This window comes from Mus musculus, chromosome 16 (assembly GCF_000001635.26).
Source record: "Mus musculus strain C57BL/6J chromosome 16, GRCm38.p6 C57BL/6J".
Classification (NCBI taxonomy): domain Eukaryota; kingdom Metazoa; phylum Chordata; class Mammalia; order Rodentia; family Muridae; genus Mus; species Mus musculus.
In genome coordinates this window covers 96,233,914-96,260,476 of record NC_000082.6, presented here as the reverse complement: position 1 = coordinate 96,260,476, position 26,563 = coordinate 96,233,914, and the positions used below count along the sequence as shown (strand labels likewise).

The 26,563-nt window shown below is 44.0% G+C and overlaps 1 protein-coding gene across 2 annotated transcripts in view; it reads right to left on the bottom strand.

Annotated features, from left to right (window-relative positions):
• Nucleotides 1–24,676, bottom strand: part of B3galt5 (UDP-Gal:betaGlcNAc beta 1,3-galactosyltransferase, polypeptide 5) — an 84,059-nt gene extending 59,383 nt beyond the window's left edge. Inside the window, exons 1-2 of one of the 2 annotated variants that reach the window (NM_001122993.1) lie at nt 24,383–24,676; nt 23,911–24,030 (exon numbers count right to left, since the gene is read on the bottom strand). The gene's annotated coding sequence lies outside the window, so the exon portion shown is untranslated. Of the gene's footprint in view, nt 1–1,757; nt 1,870–23,910; nt 24,031–24,382 lie in introns of those variants that run through there. The other variant, XM_006523117.1, reaches the window with a different exon arrangement.
• Nucleotides 24,677–26,563: the final 1,887 nt, after the last annotated feature.

Below are 26,563 nucleotides of genomic sequence, written 5' to 3'. Positions count from 1 at the left end.
TCAGGATATAGCTGTGTCTAAGTTCCCAATCCTCCTGTAAATAACCCCCAATAATTTCATCTATCCTATCCGCCAGTAAACTCACTGGTTCCCTAAACTAGACTGGATGGAATCATTCCTTCAGTTGGCCATCTGTGTCCTATCTGGGGTGAATGGATGTTTGTTCACATTTCCCCAAGAGAGGTCACACCACAGCAAAACCACCCTAGGAGTTCACGCCTCTCAGCTACACTGTTCATGTTGGGAATGAGAGAAAGAATCATATTCTAAGTAATATTCGTTTTCAGACTCCATTTAATCACAGAGAAAAAAACTAAATTCGAGGTCCCAGGCCCAAGGGGACTGAGGACTTCCCAGTAGCCGACCAACTTCTGCTGTAAACAATTGCCTGAGTTTAGACATCCCAGAGACAACTTGTAAGGAGACAGATGTCTGAGTCCTGCCATCTCAGGAAAACTTTTCCATCTTGCTTTCAGGGTGAAACAAGTTCATGTTCCCAGGTCTGGGAAGGAACTCCTATTCCACTTCTCTGAATGTTTCCTTATTGTCTGCTTACTGGAAAGGAACATAGAAATTGCTGTTATCTAAACCAACGTGCCTAAGTTGTAAAAAATGTGCAATGAGTTGGCTGTTGTGCCCTAATTAACCACATGCAGATGACCAGCTCCCTTGTCCCTTTATCACTGTGAACTCAGGACCTAATGTCTAAGAAGATGAGTTAAGGGCTTTGAGCTCTGGATCTAATGTCTAGGGGAATGAATTAAAAACCTTGAAGCTAGATGCTCTCAATAAGGCTCAGTCTCCATTGCTTAACCCATAGTGTCAAAATACAATTGGATAACACTGCAGCTCACACACACACCCGCCCAGCTCACCCCTCACCTGTGTTCCCATTCTTTAAAAATGTTGTATGATCTCTCCTCCAGGACAAAGTTCAGATCCCGGACTGACCACCTCCCTGAGCAGTCAGAGAGTAAAGCTTTCATTTTTAAGCTTCCATATCTAAAATGAGTTTTCTTGGCTTCCACCTAAACCCAACATTCAAACAGAGTCATTTATTTGTTAAGAGTTTACATTCTGAGCTGGGTGTGGTGGCGCACGCCTTTAATCCCAGCACTTGGGAGGGCAGAGGCAGGCGGATTTCTGAGTTTGAGGCCAGTCTGGTCTACAAAATGAGTTCCAGGACAGCCAGGGCTACACAGAGAAACCCTGACTTGAGAAACCAAAAAAAAAAAAAAAAAAGAATTTACATTCTGGACTCTAACCCCACATAAAACTCTGATCCTCAAAAATATACATTTTCTCTGTTACAGATCAGACAGAGCCTTTTTGCCAATCTGTAGGCCATTCTCCCATGTAGAGTTCAGTTTTGGAATTTGTTATCTCAGATTCTGCTGGAAATCCCACTACTGTCAACATATGACATCATGCCTTTCAGCCACCTGGAGAGTAGTTCTAAGAAATACCCAAGTATCTTAACAAATTGAAGACAAATTATCCCTGGAATTGTTTGTTAAAGCAAGGAGAGAAGTAAAGCTGTTGTCAAGATTTTGCTCATAAGAAACCAAAGCTACATAACACATTCCATGTTTCTCTGGCTGATGCAGCCATCTGTTTCACAAGCCATTCAGTGAAACTTCCAGGGCCTGAGTTATCCATCTAGACTACCTCTGCTTCTCCCTTTCCAAAGAGGAGAACTCACACTGAGTCTCTGGAGTCTCTGTGGACCCTCAAAAACAGCGCGGTACATAACTCACCTAGAGTTCAGAGTCTGTCCACGCCTGGCTCAGTGCTCCTTAGAACTCCTCCTGTTCTGAAGAGATTCAGGCTGCCTGCCTTTGCTCTGCCCTCATGAACCGGAAGATCGTCTTGAGCAGACAACCGCATGAGGACTATTCTTTGCCTTTTTCCTTCTTCTACTGGTTAATAATATATCCTCTAAGGAAACTTTAACTTTTTATCCCCCTTCTCCTTGCTCTCTTGAAAAGCTTGGCCCTTCCTCTGCCTTATCCCATTTAAACAGAGAGAGAGGTAAACGTGCACGCACCCAAACACACACACATACACCATATACACATCACACACACAACACATATATACACACATACATCATACACATAAACATCATACACATATACACACACATCACACACATAATACACACATATACATTATACATACACACACACACCCCATATACACATCACACACACAACACATATATACACACATACATCACACACACATTACACATACACACATAAACATCACACACACACACACACAGGCTGTCCTAAGTTCAATTCCAGCAGTCTCCCTGTGTGGATCTCTGTCTTCTTTGATGCCCTATCTACATGTATAATTTGCAGCTTTTTGATTTTTCATTTGTTCATTTCTATCCTTGTAAGTTTTTGTCCCTTTCAAGAGTCTATAGTCAGACCTTTGAAACGTTAGGATCTTTTGTTTAAAAAAAAAAAATCTTTTAGCCAGAAAAATTCAGTAAGCACGGGAAAAAAAAAAAAAAAAAAAAAAGCACTGAAGGAATGCCAATTAAATAATTAGGAAAGTTTCTGGGCATTGATGGGATCAGATCCAAGATTACTAAAATAGGAATCTCCAAAGTATGACGTCAGGACTGGAGAGAAGGCTCAGCAGTTAAGAGCACATTCTGCTCTTCCAAAGGACCTGTGTTCAATTCCCACCACCCACTGAGCAGCTCATAACCATCTGTAACTCCCATGGGGGATCTGACATCCTCTTCTGGCCTCTGTGGGCACCAGCCATGCATATGGTGCACAGGCATATGTGAAGGCAAAGGCCTTATACACATAAAACAGTAACAATGGACGCTACTTCCACTGTCATCGGGATGTAAAGGGATATCTGGGGATAAAAATCAAAGAATCGTGTAGTTTTCTCCATACTTGTGCCAGAAACACCAGAAGCACATATACTGATTGTGGTATACTCCACAGACATCCCAGACCCCAGCAGGAGACAAGCCACAGAGAAAAGCTCGTGGGGACCTAAATGACAAGATCTTTGCTGCTGTCTTTAATCTGAAAACCTAAAGGAAAGTGTGGTGATTTGAATGGGAATGGCTGCCATGGGGTCATATGTTCGAATATGTGACTCCCAGTTGAATGGGAATAGCCCCCAGGCTCATCTGTTTGAATGTGTGGTTCCCAGTTGAGTGAGAATGGCCCCCCATGCTCATATGTTTGAATACCTGGTTCCCAGTTGATAGGACTGTTTAAGATCAGGAGGTGTGGCCTTGTGGGAGAAGGTGTGTCACTGGGCATAGGAGCTAAAGTCTCAAAAGCCCATGCCCAGGCCTAATCCTTCCCCCCTCCCTCCAACTTGTGGATCAGACATAAGCTCTCAGCTACTGCTTCAGCACCATTCCTGCCTGCCTGCCTGCCTGCCTGCCTGCTGCCTGCCTGTCTGCCTGTACCTGCCTGCCTGCCTGCCTGTCTGCCTGTACCTGCCTGCCTGCCTGCCTGTCTGCCTGTACCTGCCTGCCTGCCTGCCTGTCTGCCTGTACCTGCCTGTCTGCCTGCCTGCCTGCCTGCCTGCCTGCTCTCATGGTCCCCACCATGATGATAATGGAGTCACTCTCTGAAACTATAAGCCAATAAACTTTTTTATAAGTTGTCTTGGTCATGGTGTCTTTTCATCGCAATAGAAAAGTAACTAAGACAGAATGTGTACAGGGAGAGCAGAAGCTCTGGTTAGCATTGTCCCACAGCCTATATATTATAAACCAAAGGGATTATTATTGTTGTTTTTAAATCAGCTACTCAGCTCTTTGAGTACCTGCCCAAGGTGAAAACAAATTATGGCTCAGGATGCCACTGTAAAAGCCACCCTCCCTAAAGGACACAAGATGGAAGCTTAGCTGCCATGCAGAGATTCACTTTAAAAAGGATGCATATCCCCCTGTTTTTATCCATATGCAAATCAAAGAGCCTGTCTCAATATGCAGACATGCATTATACACACAACCACATGTGCATGCCTTTCCTGTCATCATACTTACATTGAATCCTGACATAGTCTAAATAGTTCTTGATGACATCAGACTCTGGACTGCCTGAAAATACTCTAGATTGTAACAAACACCTTTTTTTCAGGCTGTGCCTTATGCTATAAGATTTCATTTTGAGTGCAAACACAGAGGTAGGCTGACTCTGTACATTATTGGGCACACAAACAACACAAACTATCCAGCATTATCCACAGGATACAGCCTGTAACTAAGAGAGTCAGTTATCTAACACCTACAGAAATCATTTTTGCATCTCTATCAGCCTTCAGTGAGATTCCTTCATGGCATTAGGACCCTTCTGTACCCATTCTACAAGATGATAGATAGATAGATAGATAGATAGATAGATAGATAGATAGTAGATAGATAAATGATAGATAGATAGATAGATAGATAGATAGATAGATAGATAGATAGATAGAGGATAGATAGATTGATTGATTGATTGATATTAGATAGATAGTAGATAGATAAATGATAGATAGATAGATAGATAGATAGATAGATAGATGATAGATATAAATGATTAATAGACAGATAGATTTGCTGTGATTTATCACTTTTATTCTTGCTATGACCAAATATCTGGCACAAAGAACTTTAAAGGATGAGGGGTGTGCTTTGGTTTAATTCAAAGAATACAATGTACCATGGTAGAAGCCATGGTGACAAAAGCAGGAAACTGTCTGGTCACAATACACATGAAATCAGCTGGCTCCTCTCTATGCAGTCCAGAACCCTCCATGGAACAGTACCACTCATCATTAGGGTGTATCTTCCCACTTCAATGAACATAATCTAGAAAATCCTTCACAACATTTCTAGAGATTTCTCTGAAGTAGAAACATCTAGTTGCTTTGGAAAGTCAGTTGTGTCAAACGATATTTTTCTGGGGCACACACGTGAAAGGATACATGATGAAGGAGTATAAATATGACCCCACAGACAGTGAGAAGAGTGTTGGTTTGGTTTGCTCCACCTCACTATTCTTTTCTAAGGACATACATGTATTGGTTCGCCTTACATGGTGTTGTTGAGTCCTGCTTGTGGTAACACTGCCATTGAGAGAAACTTGCCAAAGAACTTCTCATGAAGTTCCTATATTTCACCTCAGGCCAGTTGGCAAGCTTTGCAGTTTCTCCAGGACTGGACTGTAGCTGCTGATTCATATTTGGTGTTTGCTACAAAACTGAACTGCTGCCAAAGAAAATTGAGCTCACCCCCAAAGAACTATTGCTAAACAGGTCTACTTCCCCCATATCCTAATAGCTTTTCTCTTCTACTACCTCTGGTGGGTGATGGGTAAGAGAAAAGGTTGAACAATTATTAAAGTAGGTCGCAAAAAATGTATGCACATTTTTCTCCAATCAACAAAGTGAATATTAACATAAACCATCACAGGTCAACTCCTTGTCAACCTGACACCCTGACATACCACTTTTAAGCTATAACCTTCTAACCCTTGTCCCTTCTGATAATTCAAAATGAAGTCAATCCAACTTCAGAAATCTCTGTGGTCCTTAATATTCTTAGCACTGTTCAAAAGTCTGAATTCTAGGTCTCCTCTGAGACTTGACGCTCTTAACTATGAACCCCTATGTCTTAGTCAGGGTTTCTATTCCTGGACAAAACATCATGACCAAGAAGCAAGTTGGGGAGGAAAGGGTTTATTCGGCTTACTTCCATACTGCTGTTCATCAACAAGGAAATCAGGACTGGAACTCAACTAGGTCAGGAAGCAGGAGCTGATTCAGAGGCCATTCTGGGATGTTCCTTACTGGCTTGCTTCCCCTGGCTTGTTCAGTCTGCTCTCTTATAGAACCCAAGACTACCAGCCCAGAGATGGCACCACCCACAAGGAGACCTCCCCCCTTGATCACTAATTGAGAAAATGCCATACAGCTGGATCTCATGGAGGCATTTCCCCAACTGAAGCTCTTTTCTCTGTGATAACTGCAGCCTGTGTCAAGTTGACACAAACCTAGCCAGTATACCCTATAAAATCAAACCAAGTTACATAGTTGAAACATATGGTGATACAAAGTACACATTCACATTTCAAGAGGGAGAATAGGGCACAGTAAAGAATGATGAGACTAAAGCAGGGATGAAGCAGTCCCATGTCCAGCTTCTGGGGCTTGTGACAGAATTGTCTGGGCCCCAAAAGGCTTGCATAGCCCCATCTGTTCAGGCCTGCAACCTGTCACATTCACAGCCTCTCTCTTCCTCAGTGGACAGCCAATGATCCCAGCATCTCCAACAACTTGGTGTCTCCATTGCAACGTAGACTTCATTCTTACAGCTTTACAACATGATCTCTTGGAGCCCCTATGCAGGAAATTGTGACCTTACCACACATTGCCAGACCTTGATGGCTCTTGAAAATGTGAAGCAAGGCTTCATGGTACCCTCAATCTTACCTCTTCTATGTTTAAAAAAAAAAAAACCACTGTTATATGCTTAATGTTGCCAAGTTCTGCTGCCAACTTGGTAAGAAGTGCGATCTCCGTGGACCACCATTCAGTTACTGTGTGCTGATCTTGGGGAAACACTTTCCTACATGGTGTTTGTTTGCTTTGGATGGTTGATTGATTGGTTGGTTGGTGGGTGAGTGGGTGAGTGGGTGGATGGGTTTGTTAGTTGGTGGGTTAGTTGTTTCATTGGTTGGTTGGTTCATTGGTTGGTTGGTTGGTGGGTGGGTGGGTGGGTTGGTGGGTTGGTGGGTTGGTGGGTTGGTTGGTTGGTGGGTGGGTGGGTTTGTTGGTGGGTAGGTTGCTTGGTTTATTGCTTGATTGGTTGGTGGGTTGGTTGGTTAGTTGGTGGGTAGGTGGGTGGGTGAATGGGTAGGTAGGTGGGTTGGTCGGTTGATGGCTTGATTGGTGGGTTAGTTGTTTTGCTGGTTGGTGAGTTGATTGGTTGGTGGGTTAGTTGATTCATTGGTTCGTTGGTTCATTGGTTGGTTGGTTGGTTGGTTGATGGTTGGCTGGTGGGTGGGTGGGTGGGTGGGTGGGTTGGCTGGTTCATTGATTAATTGGTTCATTGGTTGTTTAGTTGGTTGGTAGAAAACCTGCCCAATAGCATTGTCAGTTTGGATTTTCCTTACAAGTCAACTTGCATTTTTACAAGATGCTGTCCTAGTGTAAAAACAAGTATTTTCCCTTTAACGATGTTAATCTCTTCAACAATTATAGCTGCTTTAAAGCTTGCATTGCCTATAACTTTACAGCTTATAAAAGGTAAGCATCTATGGAACATTGTTGTAGCCCAGACTTTATGTATTCTGATTCTCTGTTGTTGAATGTGAATATAATCATAATTTTCATATCCCTTCACATGAGCCTTACCTCACATCATATAGAATTCACTGCAAGGAGGATTACAGAATGACTGTAGAAGCAAAAGTTTAAAAACTTTTAAATGAGACACACAAAAAGTCTTCATAACCCAAGGTCTATAAAGAGTTTTTTAATGAGAGGTAAATGGCCTTCTCATATGCAATTATATTGATGGACAACAAGAACATTACTTTGTCTATAAAATCAAAACAAATAAAAGGGGCACGGTTATTTGTTGGCATAAGCACATATTGGAAAAAACAGAAATAATCAAACAGGTCAAGGATGCTACACAGTTTGATATTGTGGGAAAAGAAAAAGGGAAGTAATTTTCTTTTCTGACAAAGGATTAAATAAGACAAAACTCCATTTTTAAAAATGTAAAGAAGACCAGGTGTGGTGGTAAAGCCTTTAATCTCAGCACTTGGGATGCAGTGGCAGGCAGTGAGTTTGAAGCCAGCCAGGTCTACAAATTCAGTAAAAGACAGCCAGAACTACACAGAAAAACCCTAACTCAAAACAAACAAACAAACAAACAAAGGCATAAATCCATAGGACCAGAGAGAGAACTGCAACTTCCGCCCATACCCACAGCTTGCAAAGGAGTGCACTGTGGTCAACAGCAGGCTTGGGAAGCAATACAGAGAAACATTAGCAACCAGAGTCATACAAATTAAGTCCAGGGAGAAGTACTTCACACCTAGAAGCCTAGTGGCAGCCAGCAAGCTGGGACAAGCTGTCAGGGATATGGAGATATGGGACTGTGCCTACTCTTGGCAAGGCTTAGCCAGTAGCCTGGCCCAACTCAGCCATGGAGAGCCCAGAAGAATCTGACCCTACACCAGAGATGGAGGTATATTTGCACAGCATCTGTGATGACACAGAGAAATGCTCACAGTACTCTTATTTGTCCAATGGAAGCTCCAAGCTCTAGTGACCTGCATCCACCACTAAGAGAGAGGACAAGTGCTATGTCTGAATGAAAAATGGCCCCCATAGGCTCACAGGGAGTGGCACTATCACAAGATGTGGCCTTGTTGGAGTAGGTGTGTTACTGGGGGTGGGTTTTAAGATCTCAAGTGCTCAAGCCAGGCCTCATGGTCCATTGTCACCTCCTGATTGCTTGTGAATCCAAAGGTAGAACTCTCAGCTACCCTTCTAGCACCCTATCTGCCTGCATGCCACCATGCTTCCCACCATGACAATAATGAACCAAACCTCTGAAATGTAAGCCAGGCCCAATCAAATGCTTTCATTTATAAAAGCTGTGGTCATGGTGTCTCTTCACGCCATAGAACCCCTAAGACAGTGACATACTTTTCTCCAGGAGAATCAGAAGTAGTAACTGGGGAGGGAGGGAGGTTAGAAGTCACATTAACACAGACAAATCTTAGACATGCCACTTAATGAAAGAAAACATGTTTTGTTCTGCTTTGCTTTTAAAACAAGGTATCCAGGCTGACCTATTATAGTTTCCTTCCTGTTGCTCTGATGGAGGACCTCCAGCAATAGCTGCCATGAGAGAGTTTATTCCACTGACAAATCCAGGTTACAATTTATCACTGCAGAAAAGTCGGGAGCTTGAAGCAGCTGTCACACCCATGGCCCACAGCAGACAGAAGATGAGTTCATGCATGCTTGCAGTCACTCACCTATTTCTTACAGTCCAGGACCCAAACTGAGGAAACAGGGCTGCCCAATTTTAAACTATACCTTACACATAAATTGCCATAATTGAGACAACTCCCCACACCCCCAGACATGCCCATGGGTAAGCGTTTATATATAGACAATCCTTCAGATTCTTCCCAACGGATTGTAAATTGTAGCTACAAGTTGTTAAAACCATCCACAGTTGCCAAGGATTACCTTGAACTTCTTCCTCCTTTCGCATCCACTTCCTGAGTGTTGGGGTTACCAGCCACCACAGCTGGCCTCTGCAGTACAGGGGATCGAACCCAGGACTTCTTACATGCTCAGCAAACAGTGTGTCATCTGAGCTGCATCCTCAGCCCATAAAGCAAGACCCAGGAACAATTTTGTGCCTGTCACTTTGTAAGGACAAGTGACAGAACGCACATGAAGTCGTGGTTGGGAAATGATAGTGAGTAGGGGCCACAGTACACAGAAGGGTCAAGGCTCTCCCTGCTGTGAACCACCTGGGCATGGCTGTGGACCCTGTGGGGCTCGGCAAGCTCCTCAGGCTGATGGGAATTGTGGTAAGATCTCAACATGCTAAAGGAAATCAAAGAGGTTGTGTGCCCAGGAAGCATCAATACTTCCTGCCCAAAGGCAGGACTCAGAAAGCTTGGTGCAATGGCCATTGGGAAGGAAATTAAAGAATAAAACAATAGAGATCCTTGCATTGAGCAGCACTGAAAACCTGCCCAGAGCCCAAAAGGGTGGCTGGTGTGTTGTCTGAACCTGCTTTACAAGTGTGGTTGAGAGAAAAGGAGACACGAGGAGAGAGGTGGAGGAGGAAGGAAGGAAGGAAGGAAGGAAGGAAGGAAGGAAGGAAGGAAGGGAGGAAGGAAGGAAAAGGGAGAGATAGAGGGAGGGAGGGAGGGAGGGAGGGAGGGAGGGAGGGAGGGAGGGAGGAGTAAAGAAGGAGGAGGAAAGGAGGAAGGAAGGAAGAGGGAGGGAGGGAGACAGGGAGGAAGAAGGAGGGAGGGAGGAGGAAGGAAAGAAAGTAGGAAGAGGGAGGGAGGAGGGAGGAAAGAACGAAGGAAGGGAGGGAGGGAGGGAAGGAGGAAGGAAGGAGGAAAAAAAGAAGGAAGAAGGAAAGAAGGAAGGAAGAGGGAGGGAGACAGGGAGGAAGGAAGGAAAGAGGAAGCAAAGGAGGAGGGAAATGAAGAAGAGTAAAATGAGAGGACAGAGAAAGAGGAGAGGAAGGAAGGGGGTGGAAAGAGAGGATGGGGAGGCAGAAAGGGAAAGAGGTGAAGACAGAGGTTGATGGATACAGAGAGCTGAAATGAGCCAGCCGTGCTAAATGCCACATGAGGGCTTTGTGAAAGATGACCAACATGCACTAGGATTGGGCACAGTGAGCCACACCCCTGGGCTGCAGACCATGTGCATTATTTGCACAATAGAAGCCAGCCAGGTGTGGGTCCTCCTGTCGCAGCATGTGGTGCATGTGCAGCTTCACACGGGCCTCACGTAGACTAGGTGAGAACCGTGCGTGCAGCTCAGTGTGCTGTCACCACTTACTGAAGGTGGTGACATGGCAAAGCCCTCCACAGCCATCTGGTGAGAGTTAAACAGATGCCAAGAGAACACACAGTCACAGCAGATGGGCCTCAACCACCGGTTGCTTATTATGCAAGGTCGGTGCCATCTGCAACACAGAGGGTTCCATGATCTGCCAAGGAACCCACAGTAATAAGGACACTATCATTCTTGTACCTCCCTAGCCTGCTCTGAGTTGCTTTCTCAGGGCCTAGATTAAAAGACACATATCACACACACATACAAAGGCACACATACACATGTACGTGCACACATGCACACATTCATAAATATGTACACATGTGCACATGCACAACACATATACAGGCACACATATACTCACACATGTACTCATATACACACACTCAAAAACATGTACATATATATGCACACACATGCACAAATATACAGACACACAACACATACACACAGGCACACATATACCCACACATGCACACACACATGCACACATCCTCACAAACATGTACACATGCACACATCACATACATGCACACACCACACACCACACACTACACACACACACACACACACACACACACACACACACACACACAGTGACAAACAAATTGTGCTGTGATTTCAAAATTACCCCCAGGAAGACTGGGACTGGGACTGAGGAGCGGACAGTGGGCCCCTGCCTCCCACACATTTGGTCCTGGGGGTGTTAGGGTGAGAGTTAATATTGAATGCCAACTTGGCAGGATCCAGACTCACCTAGGAACAAGCCCCCATGACTGTAAAGGGTTGTCTAGTGGGCTGAGGTGGGAAGACCCACCCTGAATGTGGGTGGTCATCCCAGGACTTGGGTCCCTGACTGGATAGAAAGGAGAAAGCCAGTCCTCCTCTAGCTGTTTCCTGACTGTAAATGAGGTGTGAACAATGGCCTCATCCTCCTGCCTCCATTACTTCCCCACCCTGACACACTGTATCCCATCTCAAAACACAGAACAAACCCTTCCTTGTGTGCCTTTTGTTGGGTCCTTTGCCACAGCAATGGGAAAATAACTAATACAAGTTGCTAAGCGTTCCTTGTTTTCTCACATTTTACCTCTCTCTGGCTACTTCCCAGCTCCCAGCTCCCTGCTTGCAGATGTTCACTAGAACATTCCTGAATCCAATTTAGACATTCCCAGCTGAACTAGGCAGACCATCAGGTGCCCATCACTGCAGGATCTGGCCAACTCACCCCAGGGCCCTGGCCCCTGCATATGCTGCCCTAATGGCACCCACAACCATTTTATACATGCTGAGCTGACATCTTCTCTCAGCCGTTAAGTTTTCAAAACCATACTCTATTGTGTATCTACTATGTCCCAAGAACCACACCCACCATCCCAGACACACTTTCCTAGTGAATCCACAGAACTCTAGTAGGTAGATTTCATTACCATGTTCAGTGTATAGATGAGGACTCCAAAGTTCACGGCCAAGATCACACAGCCAATAAAGGCCATGCTTCTCTATGGGAGTAACTACAAATCTCCAGCCAGATTTTCATCGAGTGTACCTTCTCACCCTGACTCGATAGCTCATGGTCCTGATTGGCATTGCCATCTCAGGAAGCAGGTCTACACCACACACCTGAAGCCCTCCAATTGACTGTCTGAAGGTCAGTCTCCACATACCTAAAGTTTGGGCACCATTTGCCTTCTTTGGCATAATGGAGTAAACAAACTATTTAAAACACATGTCCAAGGCTGGAGAGATGGCTCTGCAGTTAAGAGACCTAGCTGCTGTTCCAGAGTTTGGTTCCCAGCACCCACGTGGCAGCTGACAACCATCTGTAACTCTGGTTTGAAGGGATCTGATGCCCTCTTCTGGCCTCAAGCACGTAACTACATGTGGTACATAACCATATGTGCAGGCAAAACATCCACATGTATACAATAATAAAGTAATCATAAGGGGAAAAACCTTCATGTCCCCTTGGAGCCTCTGAGTGTGACTTTACAGAGAAAGTCTTTGCAGCTGTAACTACGCTTAGGACCCTAAGACAAGATATCCTTGTTTCAGAGAGAGCCAGGGTACTGGTATAAGAGATGAGGGTGCTAAAAGACATTGAGGAGAAGGATGTGCAAAGAAGAGGCAGAAACTACAGTAAAGGGGGTGGTCCTGATGCTAAGGTCCTATTCCCCAATTGGTTCTTGATTTGTCAGTAAAGAAAGTTGGGGGGCAATTGGAAAATGAATTCTGGGTCCCAGGAGGAAAAGGCAAACACAAGAAAGGAGAGAGGAGTTTTCTGCCATGCTTTGGATGAAAAAGAATATAGCAACCATGTGAAGTCTCAGGGGGAGCTGGGGACTATGACCACCACTTTAGGCGAGTGACCAGGGCTGTTTGACAGGGGCTAGGTGGGACTAGACACTGAAGTTTATGGCAGGTGGAGAGAGGGAGATAATGCAGGAGATATCAGCGTCCAGCAATTGTGGCAAAAAGGTAAGTTGTAAAGGAACAAACGTGTGTGTGTGTGTGTGTGTGTGTGTGTGTGTGTGTGTGTGTGTGTGTATTTTGTCCAAGGATTCAAGGGAAGCTGGGTGGGGGCTGGTAGCGCTGCAGATCCCAGAGCGAAAGGCAGTAGCATAAAAGTACACACTACACTAGAGTGATTCTGTCACAAGCTAATACCATCTGGGATAGGTGTAAATACTCTTCCCTAGTATGCCAGGGTGGGGCATGCTCCTGCAGGCCTCTCAGATACACAGTTCTGCTTTCCAAAATGTGTTCTCTCTCTCTCTCTCTCTCTCTCTCTCTCTCATGTGTGTGTACATGTGTGTGTGTGCATGTGGGTATGCATGTGTATGTGCATTTGTGTGCATGTGTATGAGAGAGAGAGAATGGATTTTTCTCCTGGTATCTTGTCTCCTTAGCTACTAATGCAACTGCATTAAGCCTTCTAAAAACCAGACCTGATTTGAACCCTCATAAGCACACTCTTTAGCCCAAGGAAAGCTTCTAGGCCAAAAGGGTAACTCGGGCTCAGGAAAACATATATACAGCTGATTAACCCACTCTTTCTTCGGGGGGAATGCTATCCTTCAAGCATGCATAGCCATGACCATCGTCCAGTCAGTGCGAATGCGAGTCTTGAAACTCTTGAGATGAAGCCTATTCAAGAGCTCTCATAGGAAGATAGAATGGGCAGGGTCAGTAGACCCCCACCTGAGATTCCCAACTACTCTCTTCCTCCTGTCCCCTGCCAGATGTGTGCAATCCTGCCCCAGCATCGTGTGGTAGAGCAAGCAGAGGACAGCTGGGTCCTTGAAGGAGAGGCTCCTCTTTGCAGTTCTCATGACATCACCATCTGTGCTCTGGTGGGACTTCTTTAGTGATGCAGCTGTTTTGGGGGGAGGTCACCCACTCTTTTGTAAGTAACTCCTCATCCATCTTCCTGGAAGTAATCTCAATAAACTCATAGCTTACCTAGGTAGACCTGTATGACTGACTGTCTGTCACGGGTGCTCTATCTAGGGACAACAGATGATCCTTCCCCTCTCCCAAGAAAAAGGTCATGCAGTAAGTGTTCAGTGTTAAAGTCTATACCCTGAGTCATCTGTACACCCACTACCCGAGTCTGTCCTAAGGGCTAAAGGGAGAAGAAAAGACAAAAAGAAACTGTCCCTCTGCAGATGTTCTAGAGATTTCCACTTGGAGAGACTGGCTGGACACGCAGTGTTCAGAACCATGAGCACTTGCCTGAAAGCCTAATTGAGGGCCACTCAGCATATCAGGTACCCATTTAGAGCTGATACCACAGACTCATTCAGCAGCTCAGCCTTCAGGAGTAGTACTAGGGAGCAGCATTCAGAGTGGTAAGGTGTAGGTATTTTAGATTTCCTGAAATGGAGGCACTGTTCATTAATGGTTCAACTGTTACCACCAAGCAAAGTCTGTGTGTGGTGATTTGAATACAGTTGGCCCAAGGAGTGGCACTATTAGGAGGTGTGACAATGTTGGAGTGGGCACGGCCTTGTTGGAGTAGGTGTGTCACTGTGGGAGTGGGCAATGAGACCCTCCTCCTAACTAATTGGGAGTCAGTCTTCTAGCAGCCTTCAGATGAAGATGTAGAACTCTCAGCTCCTCCTGCACCACGCCTTCCTGGATGCTGTTGTGCTCCTGCCTTGATGATATTGGATTGAGCCTCTGAACCTGTAAGCCAGCCGCAATTAAATGTTGTCCTTTATAAGAGTTGCCTTGGTCATGGTGTCTGATCACAGCAGTAAAACCCTAACTAAGATAACCAGGACAGGTGTGCCCTGCTAAACACAAGCTATAAGGGGGTTGGTTGGTGATTTAATTTTATAACACTTTGTGACTTCTGTAAGAGGGAAAGCAAACATATTCATCAAAGCCAGTCACACATAGTGGCTCAAGCCTGTGACCACTGTACTTGGGAGGCTAAGCCAGGAGGGTTGTCATGAGTTGGAGGCCAGCCTGAGCTATAAAGTGAAACAGTGTCTGGGCAGAAGGGAGAGCTCTCTTGGGATGACCTATGTTCTAGTTCCCTTTTGCTGCTGTGGTAAAATACTCTGAAGAGAAACAACTTGGGGAGGAAAGGGTTAACTCCGCTTACTTTGCCGTCCAGATCTCAGGACATCCTTGAGAGAAATCAGGCAGGAATTCAAGACAGGAACTATGAAGGAATGTTTGCTCACTGGTTTGTGTTTAGCCAGCTTTCTTCTACAACCTAGGATCACCTGCCCACAACCAGCACTAGTGTGCCTACTACAAACACAACCACAGTAGCCTAGGTCCTCCTGTACCAATTAACATTAACAATCAAAACACCCAAGACACACAGACATGCCCACAGGCCAATCTGGTCTAGGAGATTTCTCAGTCAAGGCTTTCCTCCCAGATAATCCTAGGCTGTGTCAAGTTAGACACAAAGTTAGAACAAAGTTCTAAATCAGGTAACTGTAGCTCTGTTTTGTTTTGTTTTGTTTTGTTTTCACTATAGAAAGAACATTTCAGTATCAAGAAGCCAGCCACCAGCTGTGGAAGATACTAAAGTTGTAGCAGGTAGCTCACAGCTGGCTCAGTGCTGCTGCTCATGAACCAGGGCCCCAGACCACAGCAGAGCCCGGCATGACAGCAGGCATCAGTAACCCCAGCGCTAGGGTAGGGCGGACACAGACAATCCCAGGACTCACTGCCAGCCAGTCTAGCCAAAACAGTGAGCTCCAGGTTTGCTGAGAGACCCTGTTGAAAAGAGAAGGTGGGTAGCCACCTGAGGGGGACACTTTGACAACAGCCTCGGGCTTCCACACGCATTCCTACGTGAGTAAGCCCACCTGCAAACATATGTAGCACACAGCACACACACACCCCAACAGCAAAAAGGAGAGAGAGAGAGAGCCATACAGCCAAGCCTATTTCTAAACTGACTCTTAAGTAAAGACACTGAGGTAAAATTTTAAATATGAGTTATTTTCAATATTGGCAAAAAAATATTCCAAGTATAGATACAGGAACAGGCCATTGTTCATTGCTGCTTGTAGTTCAAGGACAGTGTCTGAGGAAAATATGTCTACGTGTATTTGAGATGTACAGATTGGCACTGTTTAAGCTGTTGAAATCCTGTTTGATGATATACCTGATGAGGATGGTGTTAGCATTTTGGTCTAAGCTCCACCCCACAGTTGCCGGGCAACAGCCGGGCAGCTGGATATGCTCCACCTCACAGTTGCCAGGGAACAGCCAGGTATGCCTGAAAGGTGCTGCACTCTCTCTTGCTCTTGCTCTTCCCTTCCTGCTCCTGCTCTGTCCCCTCGCTCCTTCCCCCCTCTTTCTCCATGTGCTCATGGAAGGCCTCCTCTCTCTCTCTCTCTCTCTCTCTCTCTCTCTCTCTCTCTCTCTCTGTCCCTTTCTCTGCCTCTACTACCCTCTCAACTCCCCTCCCCATACCCTGAATAAACTCTGTTCTATACTATAACTATATGGCTGGTCCCTCACGGGGGAAGGGATGCCTCAGCATGGGCCCACAGAGGCACCCCCTTCCCCACCTCACCACACATCCACCAAAACATATCCCCTCTCTCTTTATCTTTATAAACACATCAGATGTGAAAATGGCTCAGATGTTAAGAGCACTGGCTGTTCTCCCAGAGGTTGCGAGTTCAATTCCCAGCAACTACATGGTGGCTCACAACATTCTATAATGAAGTCTGATACCTTCTCCTGGAGTGGAGAGATATATGCAGGCAGAACACTGTCTACACAATAAATAAATAAATCTATAAAATAAAATAAAATAAATGTACTGTATGTCCTTACAGTCTTCAATGCCAGAACTTGGAAAGAAAAGATAATGAATTAGCAGTGGGCTATAGAAATGACTCAGCCCCACTCAATGGCTGCTCCTCCAGAAGACCCAGATTCAGTTCCTAGCACACATATAATGATTCACACCAGTCTGTACTTCCAGGAACAGGGAATCTAAGGTCCTCTTCTGGCATCCATGCTACTGGTACATATGTAGTATACAAACACGTGTTTAGGTAAATCATCTACACACATAAAAACAAATCTTAAACAGTTTGTAACCTTTAAAAAAGGGGGGGAAGGGGGCGCCAGCACCGGGTCACCTTGCGCTCTGAGTCAGCAGACACCCCACAGTCCCTAGAGGACTCTCCACGCAAACTTAGGATCACTAGTGAGCAGAACACAACATCAGTTCCAATCCAGTTGTGATGGGCTTGTGACAGCAGGAACAAGGACACCTGAGCCCTTCCTGACCAGAGGCTCAGATTCCTTTTGATCAGTTCTGGTTTACCTTGGTTTCAAACAGACCAGACAGCTCCACGGTCCTCAAAGGAGACACCACTTCCAGGCACTGTAACACACCCAGGATCTTAGGACAACAGGATCCCAGGATAACAGGAGCTGGGTCACACCAGTATTTCAGGGTCTCAGAGGAGCTTGACTGCCAAGAACTCTGACATACCCAGAATCTCAGGTTCACAGGAGCCCACAATCAAAGGATCACAGAGAAAACTGGACTCTGAAGAGTCCTGAATCAACTGGGATTACAGGAAGGACAGGCTCCAATCAGATATATTGAGGGCAGCAAGCACTTGAGATAAGCAGATGGCAGGAGGCAAGAGTAAGATCAGAAGCAACAGAAACCAAGGTTACTTGGCATCATCAGATCAAACTCTCCCACCATAGCAAGTCCTGAATACACAATCACACCAGAAAAGACATGGATCTAAAGTCACTTCTCATGATGATGATGGAGGACTTTAAGAAGGAAATACAGGAAAACACAGGTAAACATCTAGAAGCATTTAAAGAGGACACACAAAAATCCATTTGGGGAGTTACAGGAAAACACTACCAAACAGGTGGTGGAATTGAACAAAACCATCCAGGATCTAACAATGGAAGTAGAAACAATAAAGAAAATCCAAAGGGAGACAACTCTGGAGATAGAAACCCTAGGAAAGAAATCAGGAACCATAGATGCGAGCATCAGCAACAGAATACAAGAGATGGAAGAGAGAATCTCAGGTGCAGAAGATTCCATAGGGAACATGGACACAACAATCAAAGAAAATGCAAAATGCAAAAAAATCCTAACTCAAAACATCCAGGAAATCCAAGATCCAATGAGAAGACCAAGCCTACGGATAATAGGAGTAGATGAGAATGAAGATTTTCAACTTAAAGAGCCAGTAAATATCTTCAACAAAATTATAGAAGAAAACTTCCCATACCTAAAGAAAGAGATGCCCATGAACATACAAGAAGCCTACAGAACTCCAAACAGACTGGACCAGAAAATAAATTCCTCCAGACACATAATAATCAGAACAACAAATGCACTAAATAAAGACAGAATATTAAAAGCAGTAAGGGAAAAAGGTCAAGTAACATATAAAGGCAGGCCTATTAGAATTACTCCAGACTTCTCACCAGAGAGTATGAAAGCCAGAAGATCCAGGACAGTGTGATACAGACACTAAGAGAACACAAATGCCAGCCCAGGCTACTATATCCAGCCAAACTCTCAATTACCATAGATGGGGAAACCAAACTATTCCATGACAAAACCAAATTCACACAATATCTTTCCACGAATGCAGCCCTTCAAAGGGTAATAACGGAAAAACACCAATACAAGGACAGAAACTATGCCCTAGAAAAAGCAAGAAAGTAATCCTTCAACAAACCTAAAAGAAGACAGCCACAAGAACAGAATCCCAACTCTAACAACAAAAAATAACAGGAAGCAACAATTACTTTTCCTTAATATCTCTTAATATCAATGGACTCAATTCCCCAATAAAAAGACATAGACTAACAGATTGGCTACACAAACAGGACCCAACATTTTGCTGCTTACAGGAAACCCATCTCAGGGAAAAAGACAGACACTACCTCAGAGTGAAAGGCTATAAAACAATTTTCCAAGCAAGCAGTCTGAAGAAAGAAGCTGGAGTAGCCATTCTAATATCGAATAAAATCGACTTCCAACCCAAAGTTATGAAAAAAGACAAGGAGGGGCACTTCATACTCATCAAAGGTAAAATCTTCCAAGATGAACTCTCAATTCTGAATATCTATGTTCCAAATGCAAGGACAGCCACATTCATTAAAGACACTTTAGTAAAGCCCAAAGCACACATTGCACCTCACACAATAATAATGGGAGACTTCAACACCCCACTCTCAACAATGGACAGATCCTGGAAACAGAAACTAAACAGAGAGACAGTGAAACTAACAGAAGTCATGAAACAAATGAATTTAACAGATATCTACAGAACATTTTACCTAAAACAAAAGGATATACCTTCTTCTCAGCACCTCATGGTATCTTCTCCAAAATTGACCAAATAATTGGTCACAAAACAGGCCTCAACAGATTACAAAAATATTGAAATTGTCCCATGCATCCTACCAGATCACCATGGACTAAGGCTGATCTTCAATAACAACATAAATAATAGAAAGCCAACATTCACCTGGAAGCTGAACAACACTCTACACAATGATAACTTATTCAAGGAAGAAATTAAAGACTTTCTAGAGTTTAATGAAAATGAAGCCACAACATACACAAACTTATGGGACACAATGAAAGCATTCCTAAGAGGAAAATTCATAGCTCTGAGTGCCTCCAAAAAAGAAACTAGAGAGAGCATACACTAGCAGCTTGACAGCACACCTAAAAGCTCTAGAACAAAGGGAAGCAAATTCACCCAAGAGGAGTAGATGGCAGGAAATAATCAAACTCAGGGGCGAAATCAACCAAGTGGAAACAAAAAGTACTATTCAAAGAATCAACCAAACGAGGAGCTGGTTCTTTGAGAAAATCAACAAGATAGATAAACCCTTAACCAGACTCACTAGAGGGCACAGGGACAGCATCCTAACTAATAAAATCAGAAATGAAAAGGGAGACTTAACAACAGATCCTGAGGAAATCCAAAACACCATCAGATCCTTCTACAAAAGGCTATACTCAACAAAACTGGAAAACCTGGATGAAATGGACAAATTTCTAGACAGATACCAGGTATCAAAGTTAAATCAGAATCAGATTAATTACTTATACAGTCCTATATCCCCTAAAGAAATAGAAGCAGTCATCAATAGTCTCCCAACCAAAAAAATCCCAAGACCAGATAGCTTTAGTGCACAGTTCTATCAGACCTTCAAAGAAGACCTAATTCCAGTTATTCTCAAACTATTCCACAAAATAGAAACAGAAGGTACTCTACTCAATTCATTCTATGAAGCCCCAATTACTCTGATACCTAAACCACATAAAAACCCAACAAAGATAGAGAACTTCAGACCAATTTCCCTTATGAATATCAACGCAAAAATGCTCAATAAAATTCTCACTAACTGAATCCATGAACACAACAAAACAGTCATCCATCATGACCAAGTAGGCTTCAATCCAGGGATGCAGGGATGGTTTAATATACGGAAATCCATCAACGTAATACACTATATAAACAAACTCAAAGACAAAAACCACATGATCATTTTGTTAGATGCTGAGAAAGCATTTGAAAAAATCCAACACCTATTCATGATAAAAGTCTTGGAAAGATCAGGAATTCAAGGTCCATACCGAAACATAATAAAAGCAATCTACAGCAAACCAGTAGCCAACATCAAAGTAAATGGAGAGAAGCTGGAAGCAATCCCACTAAAATCAGGGACTAGACAAGGCTACCCACTTTCTCCCTAACTATTCAATATAGTACTTGAAGTCCTAGCCAGAGCAATTAGACAACAAAAGGAGGTCAAGGGGATACAAATTGGAAAGAAAGAAGTCAAAAGATCACTATTTACAGATGATATGATAGTGTATATAAGTGACCCTAAAAATTCCACCAGAGAACTCCTAAACCTGATAAACAGCTTCAGTGAAGTAGCTGGATATAAAATTAACTCAAACAAATCAATGGTCTTTCTCTACACAAAGGATAAACAGGCTAAGAAAGAAATTAGGGAAACAACACCCTTCACAATAGTCACAAATAATATAAAATACCTTGGTATGACTCTAACTAAGGAAGTGAAAGATCTGTATGATAAGAACTTCAAGTCTCTGAAGAAAGAAATCAAAGAAGATCTCAGAAGATGGAAAGATCTCCCATGCTCATGGATTGGCAGGATCAATATAGTAAAAATGGCTATCTTGCCGAAAGCAATCTACAGATTCAATGCAATCCCCATCAAAATTCCAACTCAATTCTTCAATGAATTAGAAAGGGCAATTTGCAAATTCATCTAGAATAACAAAAAACCTAGGATAGCAAAAACTCTTCTCAAGGATAAAAGAATCTCTGGTGGAATCACCATGCCTGACCTAAAGCTTTACTACAGAGCAATTGTGATAAAAACTGCATGGTACTGATATAGCGACAGACAGGTAGATCAATGGAATAGAATTGAAGACCCAGAAATGAACCCACACACCTACTGGTCACTTGATCTTTGACAGGGGAGCTAAAACCATCCAGTGGAAAAAAAGACAGCATTTTTAACAAATGGTTCTGGCACAACTGGAGGTTATCATGTAGAAGGATTCGAATTGATCCATTCTTATCTTCTTGTACTAAGGTCAAGTCTAAGTGGATCAAGGAACTCCACATAAAACCAGAGACACTAAAACTTATAGAGGAGAAAACGGGGAAAAGCCTCCAAGATATGGGCACGGGGTGGGGGGGAATTCCTGAATAGAACAGCAATGGCTTGTGCTGTAAGATCGAGAATTGACAAATGGGACCTCATAAAATTGCAAAGCTTCTGTAAGGCAAAAGACACTGTCAATAAGACAAAAAGGCCACCAACAGATTGGGAAAGGATCTTTACCAATCCTAAATCAGATAGGGGACTAATATCCAATATATATACAGAACTCAAGAAGGTGGACTCCAGAAAATCAAATAACCCCATTAAAAATGGGGCACAGAGCTAAATAAAGAATTCTCAACTGAGGAATATCGAAGGGCTCAGAAACAGCTAAAAAAATGTTCAACATCTTTAATCATCAGAGAAATGCAAATCAAAACAACCCTGAGATTCCATCTCACACCAGTCAGAATGGCTAAGATCAAAAATTCATGTGACAGCAGATGCTGTCGAGGATGTGGAGAAAGAGGAACACTCCTCCATTGTTGGTGGGATTGCAAGCTTGTACAACCACTCTGGAAATCAGTCTGGCAGTTCCTCAGAAAATTGGACATAGTACTACCAGAGGATCCCGCAATACCTCTCCTGGGCATATATCCAGAAGATGTCCCAACCAGTAAGAAGGACACATGCTCCACTATGTTCATAGCAGCCTTATTTATAATAGCCAGACGCTGGAAAGAACCCAGATGCCCCTCCACAGAAGAATGGATACAGAAAATGTGGTACATCTACACAATGGAGTACTACTCAGCTATTAAAAAGAATGAATTTATGAAATTCCTAGGCAAATGGATGGACCTAGAGGGCATCATCCTGAGTGAGGTAACCCAATCACAAAAGAACTCACATGATATGTACTCACTGATAAGTGGATATTAGCCCAGAAACTTAGAATACCCAAGATATAAGATACAATTTGCAAAACACATGAAACTGAAAAAGAACGGATACCAAAGTGTGGACACTTTGCCCCTTCTTAGAATTGGAAACAATCACCCATGGAAGGAGTTACAGAGACAAAGTTTGGAGCTGAGACAAAAGGATAGACCATCTAAAGACTGCCCCACCCGGGGACCAATCCCATAATCAGCCACCAAACGCAGACACTATTGCATATGCCAGCAAGATTTTGCTGAAAAGGACCCTGATATAGGTGTCTCTTGTGAGGCTATGCCAGTGCCTGGCAAACACAGAAGTGGATGCTCACAGTCAGCTATTGGATGGAACACAGGACCCCCAATGGAGGAGCTAGAGAAAGCACCCAAGGAGCTGAAGAGGTCTAAACCCTATAGGTGGAACTACAATATGAACTACACAGTATCCCCCCCCCCCCCAGAGCTCATGTCTCTAGCTGCATATGTAGCAGAAGATGGCCTAGTCAACCATCATTGGAAAGAGAGGCCCCTTGGTCTTGTAAACTTTATATGCCCCAGTACAGGGGAACACCAGGGCCAAGAAGTGGGAGTGGGAGGGAAGGGAGACAGGGCGGGGAGGGTATAGGGGACTTTCAGGATAGCATTTGAAATATAAATGAAGAAAATACCTAATAAAAAATTGGGGGAAAAAATAGGCCAAGCCATCAAGCTGGGTGGTGATGGTGCACCTTTAATCCCAGCACTCAGGAGACAGAGGCAGGCAGAGCTCTGCCTGTACAAATACTTCTGGTCATCTGTGAACAACCTACAGCCTCTGGTGCCCTTAGCTGTGCACATACCAACTTTGTTCTAACTCAGACACACCCAGAAACACATTCCTACCTCCTCCCTGCCAGAACTACAGAAAAGGGACCACATGGCCTAGACTAGGTTGGGATACCTGCCTCTGAGTGAACTGTTAGACATGTCCCCTACTTAAGAGTCTTATGCATATGCAAAGGTGGATGCACATAAGATTAAAATCAGAGGTATCTTGGGAAGTGAGCAAAGGCTTACATCATCCAAGCCTGCCAATCAAAACAGAAACTCCTGTGCCATATCCTTGGCAGCCGGACTCCTCTGAAGCCTGTGGGGGCCCCAAGCAGTAGTCACAAAGCATAGCTCTTCCTGACCTGAGCTAACACTTCACTCTGCTACTTTGCAATCTTGAAACATCCATCCCAGATCCCCACTCCCCACTAACCAGCAGCAACAGGCACACGTTCATAAGCAGAGCCGTGTTCTACGTCTCTGTGCGTGGTTCAATTCTCACTTCCTAAGATCGCTGTCGGTTGCATTTCTCATGTGGAGAGCGAACTCCTTCCTACAAAATATGGTTGAGGACATGCAAAAAAAAAAAAAAAAAAAATCAGCAAACTGAAAGATGAACACTAGGTAAACAATAAAATAAATTAAAATAATAGATAAATAACATAGAAGATAGATAGATAGATAGATAGATAGATAGATAGATAGATAGATAGATAGATAGATAGATAAGGGACGTAAAAGAAAGTCGGGCTCTACCTACAAAGCTCTGCCCTCGGTGCTGTAACCTCCATTTCAACTACGGCCATGGAACAAGACAAACTGGAATTATGGCACATTTTTACATCACTAAATTTTTAAATCACAGTCTCAGAAATCATTTTTCTGAGAAAATGCTCGATGCTCACCGTGAAAAGCACTTCACTAGCTGGAGAATGCGCTCTGTCTTGTGAGTTTGGAGCACGCAGGTGGCTCGTCAGAGGACATTTAACAACCTTGATGGTGCAGCCGCGGAGGATGCCCTCAGAAACCACCGTTAAGGCCGCGGCAGTCTGTGGGAAGCAGCTGACAAAGCAGCTACCCAGCTAGCTGGTGGGACTAGGCTATTCTGGTCACCGGGGTTACTTTAAGATAGGTTTTGTGACCCCTTTGAAACACTCCAGAACTGGGTTATTGTGCGCGCTACACACGCTTGAGAAATCCTTCAAGGAACCGATACTGCTGTTCAGAACGAGCTCACGCACAGCACCTATGCGGGAGTCTGTGACGCTGCTGCGAAGAGGCGTGGGTTCCTGGGGAACATGCCCTGCTGGCAAGCATTTTCACTATTCCGTGTTCATAAAACAACTAAGGGTGGCAAGCTACAACTTACGTTCTTCCCTCCAGAGTCAGCAGCCTGAAGGCTCACCCCAGCCACCAACTCAAACAGGAGCTTTCCTGTGCCCACTGGAACAGAAAGCCTTTGTTACAGGAATTAACCTCCCTACCCGGAAAACCTTGAGTTCTGGGAGCTACTTTGCTGATGGCAATGGTGTTGCCATGGTTACCAGACTTGCCCTCCACAGTGGGTCCCTAAACCTTGACAAAAAAAAAAATTCAGGAAAAATATAAAATTCAAATTGAACTGCAGACTACCAAATTAGTTTTTATGACTAGTTGTCGGTATCAAATATACAACACTGATTTAGCAGATAGAAGCTATATGGTTGGAGACTGGGGAGATGGCTCTCCAGTAAAGTGCTCAGAGTGAAAGCATGAGGACTGAGTCCTCAGCACCCATGTGGAGTATGGTGGCCACCTACACTCTGTAGGCGGAGACAGGATCCCTGCTGCAAACTGGCTAGCTAGGCTAGGTAAACTGGTGAGCTCTGGGGCCAATGAGGGACTCTACCTCAATATGTCAAAGAAAACAGCTAACATCAACACCCAGTCTTCACTTCTCCACTCCATGTACACACAAACGCACAGACCTCCAAGCCCATGTGTACTCAGACACAAGGAAGCAAGCACACAAATACACAAGCATACTCACACATATACATATGCATATAACACACATGCACATCCTATCCCCACATACACATATGCACACACAGGCATACACACATATATACATACCACAAGTACACACACATATACACTATGCACACATATATACACACATATATATACCACACATACACACACATATATACACATACATATACATACCACACATACACACATATATGCACATGCACACATACACACACACATACACATGCATACCACACACACACACACACACATATATATATATATATATATATATATATATATATACCACACATACACACATATACCCATCATACATACATATACATATATATACACACACACACATGTACACCACACACACTATATATGTAAAAACAGAACTTTGCAAAGCCATCTGTAATTGCTCACCACATGAGTTTTGAATTGAGCATTGCAATTCATTTGGGAACTTCCCAGTTTGAGATCTTATGTAAAACAAGTTTACTTTTTTGTTTGCACTGTCTGTTGGGTTCATTCTTAGATTTAAAAATCACAGGTGGCCTTTAACACTGGAGAATAATCTACAGTAGTTCCGGTACTTCCGAATACTGTGTCTATGGTGTGGTCACCTTTATACCTTTTCGTGTCCACTCCAGGCCTCTCCCAGGAAAAGAAGCTACAGGGAAACAGAGATGCTGGGGAGATGGTCCAGTGAGTAAAAGGCTTTCTGGGTAAGCATCAGGACCGAACCTACATAAAGCCAAGTGCAGTGGCAGCTGTAGCCCAGGACTCCTAGGGTGAGATGCCATGAAAACGCAGAAGAATCCCAGAAGCAGGTGGAGCAGCCAGACTGGTGAACGACAAAAAGAGCCACCCGCCAGGCATGGTGGTTAAGTCAGGAGGCAGAGGCAGGCGTATCTCTATGGGTCTACATACTGAGTTACAAGCCAGCCAGGGCTACTTAATGAAACCTTGTTTTAGGGGAAAAAGAGAGGGGGATTTGCAGGCTGAAGAGATAGCTGAGTGGTTAAGAGCACTTGTTGCTCTGACAGAAATCCAGGTTCTCTGCGCCC